At 43.8% G+C, this 16026-nt stretch overlaps 1 long non-coding RNA gene and 2 other non-coding genes across 3 annotated transcripts in view; 2 read left to right on the plus strand and 1 right to left on the minus strand.

Annotated features, from left to right (window-relative positions):
* Positions 1 to 16026, minus strand: part of LOC133373514 (uncharacterized) — a 30558-nt gene that overhangs the window by 1266 nt on the left and 13266 nt on the right. The window lies entirely within an intron of this gene.
* LOC133373562 (U1 spliceosomal RNA) lies at positions 266 to 429 on the plus strand. The gene has a single exon (XR_009759695.1). It is a non-coding gene; the product is annotated as a U1 spliceosomal RNA (small nuclear RNA).
* Positions 2283 to 2446, plus strand: LOC133373563 (U1 spliceosomal RNA). The gene has a single exon (XR_009759696.1). It is a non-coding gene; the product is annotated as a U1 spliceosomal RNA (small nuclear RNA).

Below are 16026 nucleotides of genomic sequence, written 5' to 3' on the forward strand. Positions count from 1 at the left end.
GCCAATCAGGTGGAGCATCATGCGTCAGAGGAAACTGTAAGATGGAACATATGCAAAATTCCATGCAGCGGAGCACTGTGGGAGTAGAAACAGGGTGCCATTTGGGGGTGCATAGGCATCCCCAGACATCGCTCAACCAAGTCAGACTTTGGCAGGGCTGCTGTGATGCTTGTCCGAGAGGAAGAGAGGGGGCTGAGCTGCGGTCACCATGTCTTGAGAAGCAGGGTGCATGAGGGGCAAGGAGGCTCCTGTGCAGTTCCAACTCATACTTACCTGGCAGGGGAGACACCATGATCATGAAGGTGGTTTTCCCAGGGTGAGGCTCATCCATTGCACTGCGGGTGTGCTGACCCCTGCGATTTCCCCAAATGCGGGAAACTCGACTGCATAATTTGTGGTAGTGGGGGACTGCGTTCGCGCTTTCCCCTGATCTTTCTGGTGAAAAAGCAGATAAATGTCTTTCTATTTCACTCTTGTTTAGAGACTGGGTAAACCATTTTTCCTTCTTGTCATTTGCAATCGCATGTTTAAAGTTGCGGTGTTGCCAGTATGCGTGGCATGTTCACACAAGACTTGATTTCTTCTCTTTGCACTTCTCTGGCATGGATATGTATGGGGATTTGGTACTTCTCTATTTTGAATGTGAAAATAAGATTTCTTTTGTTCTTGCTTTTAAAGGGAGTTACTTCTGAGTAAACACTGTAGGAAGTAGTTCCCTCAGCAGCAGTTGGGCTTCTCTTTTGCTGAAATGCAGCTAGAGTGCCATCACTTTCTAAAACTGGCTATTTAGTGGGTCTCTAGATTCAGGAAATTCTAAACATATCCTCTTGAAACTGCATCATTTTTACAATGAATACCCCACGTCCCAGCCTGGATCTGTCTGCAGAGGCTAAAGTAAAAAACCCGCCAGAGATCTCGTAATTTTGTTGCACAAAAACACTAATCCCATGAATCCTCGTGGTTCCCCACCCCCAAGACCATCCAATCATGGACCCTGTGTATACAGGAAAAACACAGATCTGGTGATTTGCTGCACCACCCTAGCGGTGCCATCCAAGACATGGATCCGCACATGATGTTATTTTTCACAGGATTCTTTCTTTCCCCTCTCACAACCTCATAGCATCAGAGATCACTTCAGGATCCAAGAGGACTGTAAAATCTGCCCGTGACTCGGGTGTATGAGGAAGAAGAGGGCAGCTGTTCTGATCATTAGCTCCACACAGTAGTGTAGTGGCAAATTCAGAAGTGCAAGGTTCCTTCATAATAGTCACAGCCATGCTCCCTCAAAGCTGCACCCTCTTCTAAGATTAGAGAATAATCTGGCCAGGCTTGAATACTGTTTTCTGCTTCTCTTGTCACTGTCACGATTTGGTTGTCCTTCTTCACTGTCAGAGACATTGCTTCAATTACTGAATTCAGTGTCTACATGTTTATCTCCTGCTGCTACCAAACTGCTTGATGATGTAGATGGGATGCTACCCTCAGGATTCACTGACTCTTCTTCTGCAACTACTCTCCACAACTTGGCTCTCTGAAGTAGGAACTAAGAGGAATGCCTTTCAATCTGATCTTTTAGTTTGGATAGGCGTTGAAATCTTAGATGGATATTTTCAAACTTAGTTGATGTATGGAAATTAAATTGTGCAAGTGGAATTTTAAGTGAGAAGCTGATACGAGACCTATGGGGTTTTTTTTACAATAAATTATGGCATCATGTTCTCCTTATACCCTCTTCACTAAGAATGTGGCTGTCTTGCTTCTCTTGATGCTGTCTTGTGAGCCATTTTGGCTTGTGTTTCTTGACAAAGCCAGCAGCCAGGAATCTGTCTTTTACATTGTTCCTAGCCAGCATGAGGGTCTTTCAGTGGAGAGCTCAGGGCACATTAAGAGGGGCAGAATGAGGCTCCCTTCCTCAGAAGGCATTCAAATGGAAAAGTCTCATGCGGTGGAGCAAAGACTGCGAGTGGAGCAAACAATTCCCCTTCCTGCTTTGAAGCTCAGCTGACAACCCTTAGCCAATCAGGTGGAGCATCATGCGTCAGAGGAAACTGTAAGATGGAACATATGCAAAATTCCATGCAGCGGAGCACTGTGGGAGTAGAAACAGGGTGCCATTTGGGGGTGCATAGGCATCCCCAGACATCGCTCAACCACGTCGGACTTTGGCAGGGCTGCTGCAATGCTTGTCTGAGAGGAAGACAGGGTGCTGAGCTGCGGTCACCATGTCTTGAGAAGCAGGGTGCATGAGGGGCAAGGAGGCTCCTGTGCAGTTCCAACTCATACTTACCTGGCAGGGGAGACACCATGATCATGAAGGTGGTTTTCCCAGGGTGAGGCTCATCCATTGCACTGCGGGTGTGCTGACCCCTGCGATTTCCCCAAATGCGGGAAACTCGACTGCATAATTTGTGGTAGTGGGGGACTGCGTTCGCGCTTTCCCCTGATCTTTCTGGTGAAAAAGCAGATAAATGTCTTTCTCTTCATTTCAGTCTTATTTAGAGACTGAGTGAACTGCTTTTCCTTCTTACCTGGGTTCATTTCTGTTCAGATGTTGTGTGGCATGTTGACACACGATGTGATTTCTTCTCTTTGCACTTCCGTGTCATGGATATGTATGGGGATTTGCTTTTATGTCAGAACATGAATATTTTTAATGTAAAAATATGAAATTAATATATGCAAATGGAGGTGGAGGATTATGGTTTCCAATCTGAAAGGGTGTGAGACGGGTGTATTTTATTACCCTATTTGTTTAATCTATATGAAGAACATATACAGAAAGCGGGATTAGACCAAGATGAAGGAGGTGTGAAAACTGGAGGAAGAAATATCAATAATATCAATAATAAGATATGCAGATAATACCATACTACTAGCAGAAACCAGAAATGATTTGAAACAAATGCTGATGAAAGTTAAGGTCTCGTTCACAAAGAGGTTGTGTGTGCGCACACACACAAACACAAAAACATACACACTGCACGCTATAAACATTTCATTCCTTCTTCACAAAAAAGGGCTTTGTCTAGAGGAAATGAAAGTGACAACAGAAAAAAACTAATTTGGTGTTGGTTACATCCCCCCATTGTCTCCGGGCTTAGTGTGAAATTGACAGAAAACCCCTTTCCTTCTTGATTAGCTATTGGGATGTTCCGGAGGGAGTTAACATGTAAATATGGGGGTGGGGCCACAAGGAAACAGTGATACTAATAAACGCAAATGTGTGTAAATGCAAAAAGCAAATTGGAAGGTAGGGAGGATGGATGTGTGTGAACTGTGGAACTCTATCGCGATGGAAAAAGCTTCATATTCAATATGGATTTTAGCTCCCATGTGCACCTGGCCAGAGTAACTAGGACCCTTGCTTCATCAGCAGTTCTCCATTTGGGCAGTATGACATACCCAGCACTGGCTTGCCAGACCAGACTAAGCTTTCACTTTTCTTTTGACTTCATGGATTTCCCTCCTCCCCCCCCCCTGTACTCTTATCAGTCTGTCAACGTTTTAGTAAATGGCTAAATCCAGCACAAAGTTCTAAGCAGCTTATGCAGAAGGGATACAGGAAATTTCACTGTGTCATCTATCTTTTATCATGGCTGCTCTATTGTGTGTTTTAAACTCACTGCAGCTGCTGGTTCTATAGGCCTAGCAGGATCCACATTTACAGTTGGGTGTTTCACAAGGCATTCTGTGAGGCTTAATTTGGATGGTGTGGCTTTGGTGTTGGTGGGAGCTGGATGGATCTTGTCATGCCAGCTTGCCAGCCTTGCCCTGGCCTGCATTTAAAATGGCTGAACACCAAAGTCTTGTGGGGATTTTCCCCCTTGCCATCTTTTTGTTAACCTGCTAGCAAGCAGTTAAACATTTGATTTTCCTTCATCACTGTGACTTGGTGATTTTACAACACAGCTGTATCAGCTTACAGTTAGCTTCGCACCTTCTTATTAGTGGAAGGGGCCTGGTTCCATCAAGGCCGTAAAACTCCTTGCTTTGTTATGGGAAACCAAGAGGAGGCGCCAGGTGCTGTGGGAACATAGTTTTTTCATCCCTTTGATGAAAATGTTAATTGGTTAACTGTCTCTGGCTGGGAGGGAAAATTTTCATCCATAAGAAGAGGCTCAGAACTCTGGGTTAGTGTCTCACTTCAGAGCACCACCTTGTCTCTTTGGTGATGCTCTGTTGTGGCTCCATTTCCATCCTGACTTGCAATTCCCTGAGGGGAGAAGGCTATCCAGCTAGAAATCCCATGGTCTGTAAGTATAGCTTAGACCAGAAAGCTTTGTTATTTTGATTTGTGCCAAGAAACTTACGTTACTGTTTTCTTACCAAACCTTACCCATCTGGGTGTATGGTGACAGGATTCAATTTGCTGCTAAAACTTACTTTTGTGCACCTCTTTGTTCTTTGTAATATTTTTATGCTTTTATTTTCTTTTTAATAAACTTTAATTAAATTAACCAACGTGTGTTCCTTCCAGAGAGAGGGGTCAGTTCCTAAATTCAGTCCTTGCCATTCGACTACAACTACCGTGTAACAAAGTAACATTTTATCTGAGACTTTAGAAGCGCCAAGGAGTATTCCTAGATTCTTGCCCTGAGAAACTCTGGTGTTTAAATGGGCTCTGGAGTTCCCTTCGCCCCAGAGTAGCTAACCATTCTGAAGGGTGGTGGCAGTTACTACCTTGCAGGGTTGGTGTGAGTGTGCACAACCTTGGCAAACCAGGATTTGCTGGGATCAATTGCCCAAAGCTGGGGATTGACTCCCGGGACAGAGAGCAGACGGGGAAGGGTTCCCCGCTTTCACTACAGATCTCAATGGCATTTTATTAATCTTGTCATGCTGGGGAGAAGGGTTTCCAAGTTAAAATGACCAATGAGCAAGAGCGTGAAAATGTTCTGGTGTGAAGAACATAACATAAGAAGAGCCCTGGTGGATCAGGCCAAAAGCCCATCTCATCTAGCCATCTGTTCTCACAGTGGCCAAACAGTTGCCCATGGGAAGCCCGCAAGTATGACCTGAGTGCAAGACCACTCTCCCATCCTGCAGTTTCCAGCAAGTGGTATCCAGGGGCTTAGCCTGGCGATCACTTGTGACCGAGTAAGATTGTCTTCCAAAATAAAGTCTTTCCATGGGACTTTTGTTATGGAAGACGCCTGTGTGTGGCTTTGTTTTACGTGGGGAGATCAGCGCACCATGATCAACACACAATCTTGACAGAAAAAGGCTTTGATCCAATGGCATGGGTACCACGACGATTGGAAGTCCTTTATCTGCTGCAGCCTTGTATACCCTGTACCAGTCTATTATCCCAGCAAGCAAGTAGAAGCCTATAGCAAGATATATTCAGCATGTATTTGTTAGTTCGCCTAAAGGATTGTATTCCCCTTTAGAGCCCCACCATCCTTGGGTATGCCAGATCACCTTATGACCACCTGGGATCTTATCTAGGTGTTCTAATGAGGATATGATGGCTTGCCCAGTATGATGCTAGGAAAGCACCTCGTTACCTTGAGACATGAAAGGAGCATCGTTAGGGGAAGGTACCTTGTTAACTCAAGACATTAAAGGAAGCTGATAGGCGTAGAGTCAAGGGTATTGCTTGGCATAAACAGGTAGATGAGTCAAGGGACCGTCAATGACCAGATAGTGCAGCAGCTGCTTGTTAGCAAAGATAGAGAGGATATGGTAAGCATATAGTTGCCAAGGAAGGATGCCAGGGTATTTCCAGTGAAGATACTATAGTTCTCTAGTAATTAGTTTGCTTTTGAAGGTGTTCTGTGATAAGGTCAGAATAGCCAATTATAGGCAACAGATGCCATGATATGTTATTTTGATGACTATATGCTCATTAATCATTTATGTAATCCTAATAGTTGTATGCCAATTTTTATGCTATAAAAGTGTTTCTTGTGCCCAGTGGGTTGTTCAGTCTGACACTAGCTACTGCAGAGCTGTGTGGCTGATCCACTTTTATTGGGATACTTGGCTGTATGCTTGTAAGTTACTCAATAAATTTTAACTCTTTGTAAGCAAATCTCTTGTCTGCATCTCATCTTTGGTAACCCAAAAGAACCTGGAGGTACACAAGCCTTCATCCGCCTTCACAGCCGTTGTAACACACATTGTTATCCTCCGCCTGTTCAGACGTTGAGGACATTCTTAGATTGTTCTTTGTCTGGTTCCTCTCCCTTGACCTTACCGCCATGGGTGACCCTGCTGGGAGTACATGACTCCCGATGGCATTGCTCATAGGGTTCATTGGAACACGCAAGCCCACTCACCACTACAAGGTGACAATCCACCGAGGGGAGGTATCCAGGGGCACACTGCCTTCGACTATGAAGGCAGAGCATAGCCATCATGGCTAGTAGCCATTGATAGCCTTATCCTCCATGAATTTGTCTAATTCTCTTTTAAAGCCATCCAAATTGGCGGCCATCACTGCCTCTTGTGGGTGCAAATTCAATAGTTTTTAAGTACTATTAATGCTGTGTGAATAATTACTTTCTTTTGTCTGTCTTGAATCTTCCAACTAGGGCTGTGGAGTTGGTACACCAAACCTTCGACTCCAACTCTTCTATTTTTCTACTGTCCGACTCCAACTCTACCCAAAATTGCTTCCAACTCCACAGCCCTGGAAAGAGCTTTAAATGTCTTTTTAAATTGGAAGCTCTCACAGGAGCATTTTTAACACTGCCTGAATATGCGCTGATCTTGGCATCACAGCATTTGTCTTCATCTGGGTCCTGTGTCATACACTGACACACAAAATGTTTTCCATCCTGAGTTATGGTGAAATGCTCAACTACAGCTGACTTCATGGGAAGCTTCTTTGGCATTTTGAATTTATATTTTAAAAAATTTGTCAATCAAAATTTATTTTGAAGCCGGAGTCGGAACATTTCTACTGACTCCGACTCCACCCAAAATTGCTTCTGACTCCACGACTCCGACTCCACAGCCCTGCTTCTGGCATTTAGCTTTACTGGGCACTTCCAGAATAAGATCCTATGCATCTGCCGGGACTTAGACTCCCAGTTTATAACAGTTGATCCGAATGAGGTGTCCAGAGCACAGTCCTGTCATGTTTTATTGGATGAGTTTCAGTTGGTTCAGCTTGAGGACGTGGACAAGGTGCTTGGACAGGTCCGTGCAACCACTTCTGTTCTAGATCGTTGCCCCTCTTGGCTTATAAAAACTAGCAGGGATGGAACAGCTGACTGGGCCAGGGAAGTGATAAATGCCTCTTTATGAGAGGGAGTGGTCCCTGGCCATCTGAAAGAGGCAGTAGTGAGACCACTCCTGAAAAAATCCTCCTTGGACCCCGAAAATCTTAATAATTATAGAGCAGTTGCAAATGTTCCATTCCTGGGCAAGATCTTGGAATGAGTGGTTGCTGGCCAGCTCCAGGTGCTACTGGATGAAACCGATTATCTAGATCCGTTTCAATCGGGTTTTAGGCCCGGTTTCGGTACTGAGACAGCCTTGGTCGCCCTGTACGATGACCTATGTCGGGAGAGGGACGGAGGGAGTGTTACTCTGTTGATTCTCCTTGATCTCTCAGCGGCTTTTGATACCATCGACCATGGTATCCTTCTGGAGAGGCTCGTGGAGTTGGGAGTTGGGGGCACAGCTTGGCAGTGGTTCCGCTCCTACTTGGCGGGTCGTATCCAGAAGGTAGTGCTTGGGGAACATTGCTCGACACCGTGGGCTCTCCAATGTGGAGTCCCGCAGGGGTCGGTTTTGTCTCCCATGCTTTTTAACATCTACATGAAGCCGCTGGGTGAGGTCATCAGGAGTTTTGGAGTATGCTGCCATCAGTACGCTGATGACACGCAGCTCCACTTCTCCTTTTCATCCTCTTCAGGTGAGGCTGTCAATGTCCTGAACCGTTGCCTGGCTGCGATAATGGACTGGATGAGAGCTAATAAACTGAGGCTCAATCCAGACATGACTGAGATGCTGTTGGTGGGGGGTTTCTCTGATCAGATGGTGGATATTCACCCTGTTCTGGACGGGGTTACACTCCCCCTGAAGGAGAGGGTTCGTAGTCTGGGGAGGGTTAACTGCTATAACTGTAATGCCTCCTGCCCTCTTTTAATACTGTTGTTGCAGATTTATTGATTTTACACTGTTTTATATTGTATCACTGTATTTTATTAATTGTATTTTAATGATTTTGTACGTCGCCTAGAGTGGCCATTGGCCAGATAGGCGACACAGAAATTAAATTTATTATTATTATTTATTATTAGTTTGGGAGTATTTTTAGACCCTTCCCTGTCACTCGAGGCTCAAGTAGCCTCGGTGGCACGGAATGCTTTCTACCATCTTCGATTGGTAGCCCAGCTACGTCCATATCTGGACAGGGAGGACCTCACCTCAGTTGTCCATGCTCTGGTAACCTCTCAATTGGATTACTGCAATGCGCTCTACGTAGGGCTGCCTTTAAAGACGGTTCGGAAGCTACAGCTTGTGCAGAATGCGGCGGCTAGACTGATTACGAGGACCAGGCGGTCTGAACATATAACACCTGTTCTGGCCCGCTTGCACTGGCTACCAATATGTTTCCGGGCCAAATTTAAAGTGCTGGTTTTAACCTATAAAGCCTTATACGGTGCAGGACCACAATACCTGCTGGAACGCCTCTCCTGATATGAACCTGCCCGTACACTACGATCAACATCGAAGGCCCTCCTCCGAGTTCCGACTCATAGGGAAGCTCGGAGGATGGTAACAGAACTAGGGCCTTCTCAGTGGTGGCCCCCGAACTGTGGAATAGTCTTCCCGATGAGGTGCGCTTGGCGCCGACGTTGTTATCTTTTCGGCGCCAAGTTAAAACCTTCCTCTTTTCTCAGGCATTTTAGTTTTTTAAGTATGTTTTAATTGATTTTAGATCTGTGGATTTTTACTTACGTGTTCCTCACACTGATTTATAGGATTTTATTGTATATATTTATATTTTTTCTGTTGTACACCGCCCAGAGAGCTATGCTAGTCGGGCGGTATAGAAATTTAACAAATAAAATAAATAAATTGCCATGAGTTCTAGTGTTATAAGAGAAGGAGAAAAATGTGTCTTTCTCTGCTTTCTCTATGCCATGCATAATTTTGTTCACTTCTATAATGTCACCACTGACTTGCCTTTTCTCTGAATTAAAAAGCCCCAAATGCTGCAACCTTTTCTTGTAGGGGAGTCGTTCCTTCCACTTGATAATTTTGGTTGCCCTTTTCTGAATGTTTTCCAGTTCTACAATATCCTTTTTGAGGTGAGATGACCAGAACTGTACACAGTACCCAAATGTGGCTGCACCATAGATTTATATAATGGCATTGTGATATTGGCAGTTTTATTTTCAGTCCTTTTCCTAATGATCCCTGGCATGGAATTTGCCTTTTTCACAGCTGCTGCATACTGGGTTGACATCTTCAGCGAGATATCCACTATGACCTGGAAGTCTTGTTCTTGGTCAGTCACCACTAGTTCAGACCCTATGAGCATATATGCAGAATTAAGATTTTTTGCATAACTTTACATTTGCTTTACACTGAATTGCGTTTGTCATTTTACCACCCATTCACTCAGTTTGGAGAGGTCCTTTTGTAGCCCTTCACAATCCCTTTTTGTTTTAACAACCCTAAACAATTTAGTATCAATAAACCTAGCCATCTCACTGCTCACCCCTAACTCCGGATCATTTATGAACAAGTTAAAAAGCACAGATCCAAGTACTGATCCCTGGGAGACTCCACTCTCTATATCCCTCCTCTGGGAGAACTGTCCATTTATTCCTATTCTGTTTTCGGTTTCTTAGCCAGTTTCTGATCCATAAGAGGACATCTTCTCTAATTCCATGACTGCTAAACTTACTCAGGAGTCTTTGGTGAGTACCTTGTCAAAAGCTTTTTGAAAGTGTAAGTAGATTATGTCCACCAGATCACCTCTATCTATATACTTATTGACACTCTCAAAGAACTCAAATAGGTTAGCGAGACAGAACTCACCCTTGCAGAAGTCATGCTTGTGGTTCTCAAGCAAGGCTCGCTCTTCTATATGCTTGGTTATTTTATCTTTATCAATACTTTCTACCAGTTTTCATGGGACAGAAGACAAGCTAACTAACCTGTAATTTCTGGGATGCCCCCCGGATTACTGGTTTCTGCTAGTAGTATGGTATCATCTGCATATCTTAAATTATTGATATTTCTTTCTCCAATTTTCACACCTCCTTCATATTGGTCAATCCCGCTTTCCATATGATATGTTCTGCATATAGATTAAATAAATAGGGTGATAAAATACACCCGTCTTGCACCCTTTCCGATTGGCAACCAATCGGTTTCTCCATATTCTGTCCTTACAGTAGCCTTTTGTCCAGAGTATAAGTTGCGCTTCAGGACAATCAGATGCTGTGGTACCCCATTTCTTTTAAAGCATTCCATAGTTTTTCATGATCTACACAATCAAAGTCTTTGCTGTAATCTATAAAGCACAGGGTGATTTCCTTCTGAAATTCCTTGGCCCGTTCCATTATCCAACGTATGTTAGTGATATGATCTCAGGTGCCTCTTCCCTTTCTAAATCCAGCCTGGACATCTGGCACTTTTTGCTCCATATATGGCAAGAGCCTTTGTTGTAGAATGTTGAGCATTACTTTACTTGCATGGGATATTAAGGCAAGAGTTTGACAATTACTGCATTCCCTGGGATCCCCTTTCTTTGGAATTGGGATGTATATTGAACACTTCCAGTCTGTGGGCCATTGTTTTATTTTCTATATCAGTTGACAAATGTTTGTCAAAATTTGGAGAGATTCATTTTCAGTAGCTTGTAGCAACTCTGTTGGTATGGCATCTGTTCCTGGTGATTTGTTTCTTCCAAGAATTTTAAGAGCAGCTTCCCCCTCACATTCTAAAATTTCTGGTTCCTTATCATATGGTTCCTCCATGAATGAATCTGTCACCCTTGCATCTCTTTTATAGAGTTCTTCAGTGTATTGCTTCCATCTTCCTTTTATTTCATCTCGGTCAGTCAATGTGTTCCCCTGTTGATATTCAACATCCCTACGCTTGGTTTAAATTTCTCTTTCATTTCTCTAATCTTTTGGAATAGGCTCTTTTTCTACCCTTTTTGTTGTCCTCTTCTATTTCTATACAATAACTATTGTAATTGTCCCTATGTACTAGTTGCTGTATTGTTGCATTTAGGGTTCTAACCGTGTTTCTATATCCTTTTCCTTTTGCTTTCCTTCTCTCTTGAACCATTTTAAGAGTTTATTCAGTCATCCATTGAGGTCTTTCTCTCTTCTTAACTAGAGGTATTGTCTTTTTGCATTCTTCCCTGATAATGTCTCTGACTTCACTCCATAGTTCTTCTAGTTCTCTGTCAACTAAGTTTATGTACGCCGCCTAGAGTGGCCGTTAAGTCGGCCAGATAGGCGGCCTAGAAATAATTTTTATTATTATTATTAAAGCCTCAAAAATGTTCCTTATTTGATCTTTATATTCTTCTGGGATGTTCTTTAAATTGTATTTTGGTATTATGATTGCTTTGTTGTTCTTCTTTAGCTTTCCTCTGATTTTCGATATTACCAGTTCATGATCTGTACCGCAGTCTGCTCCTGGTCTTGTTTTTGCAGAAGTATGGAGCTTCTCCATCTTCTGTTACAGAGCAGCGAAATTAGAGAGCATCTGAGTGAGCTTTGTGTGTTTGAATCCTTGCTGAATATTACACCTTCCCTGGAATTAGTCAGACTGAGACTTTAAACTTCAAAATAAGAAATAACTACTTTATTCTCAACGTACATACTTGATAGGAAAAAGTTCTACATCTAGCTAACTAGCTAAGTTGGAGACGCAAACACTAAGCCTAGTGTTTGCCCTCAAGCTGGGAGGAGAGAGAGACAAAGAGAAGATGTCTGCTCCCCCTCTCAACAGAACAAAGAAGAAGCTGGAAGATGTGGTCAACATCCTGAGAATATCAGTCTAACAGAAAGGAAGAGTCAGCAAGAGATCAAAGATAGGTATAGCCTAACAATCAGGAGGTCTCCTCTCTCTCTACCCTTTTTAACCCCATGCAGCCCCAACCCACCAGTTTGAGTTGAACCACATATTCCAATATCTCCTGCTACCAATTATTATAATCAATTTGATTCCTATATTGACCATTTGGTGATGTCCATGTATACAGTCATCTTTTTGGTTGCTCAAAAAATGTGTTTGCAAGAAACATATTGGCTTCACAGAATTCAATACGTTTTTCTCCTCCTTCGTTTCTGTCTCCTAAGCCCCATTTTACCACATTTTACTACTTTTGCATGATTATATCAGAACATCTTGTTTTGGTGGGTGATCAATTTCTTCCTGTATGTCTGTGTAAAATCTTTCCAATTCCTCTTCTTCTGCATTTGCCGCTGGAGCATAGATTTGGATGATGGTTAAGTTAATAGGTTTCCCATTAAATCTCATCGATATCACTTTTGCTACATCACTTCTCACTATTAAAGCTTTCGATACCGTCGACCACGGTATCCTGTTGAGTCGCCTGGAGGGATTGGGAATAGGAGGCACTGTTTTACAGTGGTTCCGTTCCTATCTCTCCGGTAGATATCAACGGGTAGTGTTGGGGGATGAGGTTTCAGACCCTTGGCCCCTCAACTGTGGTGTGCCACAGGGTTCTATCCTCTCTCCCATGCTATTTAACATTTATATGAAACCGCTGGGAGCCATCATCAGGAGTTTGGGGCTGCAGTGTCACCAATATGCGGATGACACGCAGCTCTATCTCTCATTTAAATCTTCACCAGAGTTGGCTGTGGATACCTTGTCCAAGTGCCTGGAGTCCGTAAGTGGATGGATGGGAGAGAACAGGCTGAGGCTGAACCCCGATAAGACTGAGGTATTACTAGTGGGGGACAAGGGAAAGTTGGGTGATTTTGACCTGATACTTAATGGGGTGAGTTTGCCCCTGAAGGACCAGGTCCGCAGTCTCGGGGTCATCTTGGACTCCCAGCTGTCTATGGAGGCTCAGGTTTCTGCAGTGAGCCGGGCAGCTTGGTACCAACTTCATCTAGTACAGAGGCTGCGACCCTATCTTCCCATACATCTGCTCCCACGAGTGATACATGCCCTGATCTCCTCTCGATTAGACTACTGTAATGCACTCTACGTGTGGTTACCCTTGAAGACGGTCCGGAAACTCCAGCTGGTACAAAACGCGGCGGCACGCTTAATAAAGCAGACCCGCCACCGCGATCATATCACCCCAGTGTTGATTGAATTACACTGGTTGCCAGTTGTATACCGGGCCCAATTCAAGGTGTTGGTTTTAACCTTTAAAACTCTATACGGTTCCGGCCCAGTTTATCTGAAGGAGCGCCTCCAGTATCACCAAATATGCCGCCAAACAAGATCAGCCTCACATGACCTTCTCTCGGTCCCACCGACTAAGACAGCTAGGTTGGTGCGGACCAGGGAGAGGGCTTTTTCGATCGTGGCCCCCACCCTCTGGAACTTACTTCCCTTTGACCTTCGGCATGCCCCCTCCCTGTTGACTTTTCGCCGAGCCTTGAAGACCTTGCTCTTCAGGCAGGCCTATGGGATCTCTGGGGTGGGTTAGGTTTTACACTGTATTAATGTAAGATGGTCTTCAGATGAGATGTTATGATATTAATAATGTGATGATTATGTATATGAGCAGATTGTATTTTATATTGTATTTTATATTGTACGTCGCCCAGAGTGTCCGTTCAGTCGGACAGATGGGCGTCTGCTAAATAAAATTTTATTATTATTTATTATAACCCTGTTTCTTCTTGATTTCTCATTTCCTGCATAAAATATTTTGTAGTTGCCTGATTGAAAGTGTTCCATTCCCAGCCATTTCAATTCACTCACACCAAGTATTGTAATGTTGATACATTCAATTTCTTGCTTGACGATTTCTAACTTTCCCTGGTTCATGCTTCTCACATTCCATGTTCCTATTGTGTAAGTCGTACAACTCCGGACTCTCCTTTAGCATATGTGCACATCAACCTCTGGGCTTCCTTTCGGCTTTGACCCAGTTGCATCATTAGCCACAGTGCTACTCTTCTGTAGTTCTTCCCCAGTAGCTCACTGAGTGCCATTTGATCTGGGGGTCTCATCTTCCGACACTACCTCGTGTTGCATTTTGGATAGTCTATTCATAGAGTTTTCATGGTAAGAGGTATTCAGAAGTGGTTTACGAATGCCTTCCTCTGAGTCTGGATGCATCTTAGTCTGGTGTCTAGACTCCTGACGGCATTGCTCTCAGCTTCTTCGACACTCTCAAACCTCTTCACCATGTTAGGGTCTGCATCCTAGAGCGGGTCTTCTTCATTATGCAAAGTAAAAGTTGACCCAAGAATCCTTCTGTGCAATATCTTCCACGCAATCACAGTGCCCTCTCCAAACTACCGTTCTAATTTCTCAAACAGTTCTTTAAGAGAGGTTTGGTTGGGGGCACCAATTTAGCCAACTGCCAGTAGGATTTCATCCCATTTAATAGACAAGTCTCTTTCTCAGGTCTACTTAATACCTGATCTGCCTGAAACAGAAGATGGGGAACTAAGACTACACCTCCTGCCTTACATGAGACAGGTACTGTACACTTAGTTCCAAACCACATGAAAAAGAGCCATCTGATACTTTGCTTTTGAGATGAGCCTCTTGTAGACATAAAATTACACATATGTTTTCCTATAAGCTGGGTTTGGCAAACAATAGAAGCAGGCAAGATATTTGCAGGATTGTCAAGGTTTCTGACTCCCAACAGTTTAACAGTGCCATATATAATTAAAGTTCTCTCTCCCACGGCTGACTTTGTGCTAGTCACTTCCATCTCAGTCTCTGGGTTCTTCATCTGTACAATAGGAGCATTAATGGGCTGCCTTTAATCCATGGGCATCTGCAGGGGCAACCAGTTGCCATCCTGGATGAGACAGATTCCATTTTTTTTAAAGAAAGTGAGTTCCTAGTGAGAGCTAGTGTGGTGTAGTGGTTAGAGTGTTGGACTATGACCTGGGAGACCCAGGTTCAAATCCCCACACAGCCATGAAGCTCATTGGGTGACCTTGGGCCAGTCACTGCCTTTCAGCCTCAGAGGAAGGTAAACCACCTCTGAATACAGCTTACCATGAAAACCCTATTCATAGGGTCGCCATAAGTCAGAATCGACTTGAAGGCAGTCCATTTTCATTTTCAAGTTCCTAGCACTTGTAGAAGCTGAGATATGAGACAAAAAATGCAGGTGCTATTCTCACATTTAGTGTGAAACTAGCCTGTTCTCGCTTTTCAGTATATGAGTGCCTTAGCAATGAAGGACCTGGCTGATTGGCTTTGAAGTGTTTTCTGGTGGTCTTCCCTTGTAGAGAAGTGATTGCAGCCCCACAAAAAACAGGGTTCAGGATTTTAATGTGGCTGTGATCAGGGAGCAGCAGGTGTCAACCCAAAAACAAAATGTTGCAGCAAAGACAAGGGGAGATCATGATATTTTAACTCAGGTCTTTTTTCATTGGGGGTTGGGAGTGATCTCTTTCCCCCCCCCAAAGTTTGCAAGCATTTTAAAAATTATTCTACCAATGACAATAAAATTCATTATTATACACATATAAGAGTGATAGTGCTGTGACTGAGACTGTGGGTTACACCAGCTTTGCAAAGTAACTAAGTCCTGTTGTATCCATGTTGCTGGGAGAAAGGGGGAATCGCAGAAATGTATGACAACCCTGAACTGTACTCCCATGCTGTCATGGTGGTTATTCTGACATGTTGCGTTGTTTGTTCTAGGAAATGCAGTGGAGTGTGTGTGCTGCTGCTGCTGCTGCTGCTGTGAAGTTGATTGCAGCTGCAGTGGAACTGATTAAGGGCTGTGGGGAGACAACAGAACTGGGGGCTGAGGAATGAGCGCTTCAGGGGTGAACAGAAAGCTGCTGTTTGGATGCCAGATGAGCAACAGATCTAACCGTAACAACAGAGGGGCAGACTTGGAATACAAAGTTT

The sequence above is a fragment of the Rhineura floridana genome, chromosome 19, assembly GCF_030035675.1.
Source record: "Rhineura floridana isolate rRhiFlo1 chromosome 19, rRhiFlo1.hap2, whole genome shotgun sequence".
NCBI lineage: Eukaryota > Metazoa > Chordata > Lepidosauria > Squamata > Rhineuridae > Rhineura > Rhineura floridana.